The following is a 4489-nucleotide window of genomic DNA, read 5'->3' as shown; positions in this document are numbered from 1 at the left end:
CCTTCATCACTTCTAGGGTCAAATTTTCCTAATGCATCATCTCTTCTAATATAGCATTTACTTCTAAAAATTCTGAAATATCTGACAGTAGGAGTATGACCAAATCATAATTCATAAGGAGTCTTATCGGTATCACCTTTTATGTGTACTCTATTGAAAGTGTATACAACGGTATTGATAGCTTCTCTCCAATAGATATTAGGCAATTTGGCTTCCATCATCATTGTCCTTGCAACATCTAAGATAGTTTGGTTCTTCCTTTCCACTATTCCATTCTATTGTGGGGTTCTAGGTGTAGAAAATTGTCTTCTGATTCCATGCTTCTCACAAAAGTTGTTGAACTCATCAGATGTAAACTCACCGCCTTGATATGATCTTAAACATTTTATCTTCAATCCTGTTTCTTTCTCAACCATAGCTTTGAAAATTTTAATTTTCTCAAGAGCTTCAAATTTTTCTTTCAAAAATGCAACCCACATCATTCTAGAATAGTCATCAATAAGCAACATAAAATATCTATCACCTTAAAAAAATTTAGTCCTTGCCAGTCCACATATTAGTATGAATAAGATCAAGAATTTAATTAGATCTATCATGTATGATTTTGAAAGAAGTTCTAACTTGCTTACCCATTTGACATTCTCTACATACCAGATTGTGAGGTTTAACAATCTTGGGCAAATCTCTGATAGCTTGTGTTGAACTGATCTTGACTATGCAATCAAAGTTTACATGACACATCCTCTTATGCCATAACCAACTTTCATTAACCTGAGCAAACAAGCAAGATTTCTCACCAAAGTTAAGATGAAAGATGTTTCCTTTGGTTTGAGTTCCAGATGCAATCTCCAATCCAAATCTATTGATGATCTTGTATTTTCCATCCTTAAATTGCAAATGAAATTCTCTATCCACCACCTGACCTACACTTAAAAGATTATGTTTCAATCCTTCAACATAATAAACATTGTCAATATTAGTCTTACCATCCAAGGATATTGTTCCTTTGCCTTTGATCCTACATGCCTTGTTGTCTCCAAATCTGACTAGTCCGCCATCAAATTCTTGCAGAGTTAAGAACTTCCTCTTATCACCGGTCATGTGATGTGAGCATCCACTGTCTATAACCCATTCATCCTTTTCTTCAATTTTAGCAGCTAAAGCCTTCTCCTTAGTATGAGTTTCTTTAATGATAGGTTTCAGAGAATCATCCTTGATAGCAATAAAGACCCAATCTTTATCGGAGCTTCCATTACCGGATCCACTTACAGGTTCATCATCATCATCATCAATAATACCAAAATCATCATCACCAGCATAATAACATGATTTATCCTTATTCCTTCTAAATCTAGGTCTATTCTGGTATTCTGAATTAGGGTTATAATTCCTCATAAATCTTTCTTGATTCCTAGCAACTCTCTCAGGACATCTAGAAGCAAAATGACCAATCTTATTGCATGAAAAACATTTAAAAGGTACTTTTCCTTCATACTTAGTTCCAGTCGGTCCTTTAGGGATTCTTCTAGCAATTAGGGTTTCCAACTCTTCAAGTTCTTTATCTTCTCTCTCAATGTCTTCCAAATCTTTAGCATATAACTCCTTCCAATCTATCTTCTTCTTATCAAAGGCAGATTCTTTAAATGCACTCTTTGTTTTAGTAGCACTCTGATCTCCAAGTTCCTCAAGCTCAAAAAAAGACAATTTTTGAAGTAATGTATCTCTGGTAACAAGGGTACTTGACATTGTTTGAAGTTCATTAATTCCTGTAGCCTTCATTTTGTAAGTCGAAGGTATAACTCTCAGAATCTTTGACACAACCTCATCCTCACTAACTAGTCCACCACAACATTTGATTCCCATGACAATCTCATTCACTCTATCCATGAAAGAAATTATCTTCTCATCTTCTTCCATCTTCAAAGTTTCATATCTCACCCGGAAACCTTCAAGTTTGTAATCTTTATTGCTTTGTCCAGATCTACTTTGCATTCTCGAACTCTATGACATTCAATAACTTTTCATCAGATAAGGCACTTAGCAATGCTTCCTCCAATCTAACATCATTTTCAGATCTCTTTTGTTTATTAGTAGGTGCTAATGTTCCAGCATTAAGATCATGAGGTATATGTTGAAATGTGGCGACTGATCAGCAAAGTACTGTAGACTTAGCATGTATATTTGCTTCGGATCTGCTTGAAACCCTAACAATTGGTATCAGAGCGAGGTTTTCTGTAAATTGGCAGGACTTTCAAATTTGAGTGGGAGCAATGGAGGATTCCAAATTCAAGGTCGAAAAGTTTAACGGCCAGAATTATCAGTTATGGAAAATGCAGATGGAGGATTACCTGCATCAAAAGGATTTGTGGTGGCCATTGGAAGGAAAGGCAAAGAAACCGACCACAATATTAGATGAAGAGTGGGACATTTTAGATAGAAAGGCATTGGGATCCATTCGATTGTGCCTTGCGTCGTCTGTAGCATTCAATATAACAGAAGCAAAAACGACTGTAGATTTGATGGCAACATTGGCTAAGTTGTATGAGAAACCCTCGGCTTCGAATAAGGTATTTCTTATGAAGCGTTTGTTTAATTTGAAAATGAGTGAGGGAGGATCTGTAGCAGAGCACTTAAATGAATTTAATACAATTACCAGTCAATTGTCTTCAGTAAAAATTACCTTTGCAGAAGAGGTTAGGGCTCTCTTGATTTTATGTTCTTTGCCAGAAAGCTGGAATAGCTTGGTTATGGCTGTAAGTAACTCTGTCTCTGGTAAAAATACTTTGGTATTTGATGATATTGTTGGTGTTATCCTAAGCAAAGAAATGCGAAGGAAAAGCACAAGTGAGACTCCAACATCATCGGGTAGTGTTTTGAATGTGGAGAACAGAGGAAGATCAAAGGAAAGAGGAAAAGGCCCTGGGAATGAGAAGTCACGAGGGAAGTCAAAGAAAGGACGCTCTCAATCTAGAGGAAAGAAAGATTGCTGGTACTGCGGAAAGCCTGGTCATCTTAAGAAAGACTGTTGGTCTCAGAAAAACAAAGAAGGAGACAAAAATGAAAATGACAGTAAGGAAGATAATATTGCAAGTAATACTTTACAAGATGCTTTAATCTTATGTTTGGATAATGTTAATGTTTCCTGGGTAATAGATTCTGGGGCTTCATTTCATGCTACACCCCATAGAAAATATTTTCTAGATTATGTTCAAGGTGATTTTGGACAGGTATATTTGGGTGATGATGAGCCCTGTCAAATTATTGGAAAAGGAAAGATAAAGATCAAGTTGCAGAATGGTAATGACTGGTTTCTGCAGGAGGTAAGACATGTTCCTAATTTAAGAAGAAATTTAATTTCTGCAGGTCAACTAGGTAGTGAAGGTTGCATAGTTACCTTCTCAGACAGTATGTGGAAGGTCACTAAAGGATCATTAGTAGTAGCTAAAGGTGCGAAGGTAGGCACATTATATCTGTGTACTGGTAACACTTACTCTACCTTAGCTCCTACAGATAAAGTTACTGCAGGGACAATAACAATAAATGTTGCAAGAACAGATTCGATAATGTGGCACCATAGGCTTGGGCACATGAGTGAGAAAGGGATGAAAATCCTTCACTCCAAAAATCTATTGCCAGGACTAAAGAAGATTGATTTAGAGTTCTGTGAAAACTGTATTTATGGTAAACAAAAAAGAGTCAGATTTCTCAAGGTTGGGAAAGAGAAGAAGAGTGAGAAGTTAGAGCTTGTACATTCAGACGTATGGGGACCGGCTCAGGTATTCTCTCTTGGTGGCTCTTGTTATTATGTTATTTTTATTGATGACTCAACCATAAAAACATCGGTATATTTCCTAAAACAAAAATGAGATATTTTTGAAACTTTTAAGAAATGGAAAGCTTTGGTTGAGAATGAGACAGAAAAAAAGTTGAAGTGTCTCAGATCGGATAATGGAGGTGAGTATTGCAGCAAAGCATTTGAAGATTACTGTTCCTTAAATGGGATTCGAAAGCAGAAGACAGTTCCAAGAACTCCACAGGAAAATGGTGTGTCAGAGAATGAATAGGACCATCATGGAACGTGCGAGGAGCATGAGATTGCATGCTGGATTGCCCTTACATTTTTGGGCAGATGCTGTACATACTGCTATCTATTTGATAAATAGAGGACCTTCAACCCCTTTGGATGGTGGCATTCCAGAGGAGGCATGGACCGGTAAAAAGGTAAATTATTCTTTTCTAAAAACTTTTGGTTGCGAAGCTTTTGTCCATGTTGATAAAGAAAACAGAACCAAGCTTGATGCTAAATCTCAGAAATGTACCTTCATTGGATATGGGATAGATGAATATGGCTATCGGTTATGGGATTTTGAAAATAAGAAAATAATTAGAAGTAGAGATGTTATATTCAATGAGAAGGTTATGTATAAAGAACAGATGCAGGAAAAGAAGCATGAACAGGACAAACAAGAATATGTGGTGTTGGATGAGA

Source organism: Cryptomeria japonica, chromosome 2 (genome assembly GCF_030272615.1).
Source record: "Cryptomeria japonica chromosome 2, Sugi_1.0, whole genome shotgun sequence".
Lineage (NCBI taxonomy): Eukaryota > Viridiplantae > Streptophyta > Pinopsida > Cupressales > Cupressaceae > Cryptomeria > Cryptomeria japonica.
Note: the sequence above shows the minus strand (reverse complement) of the source record.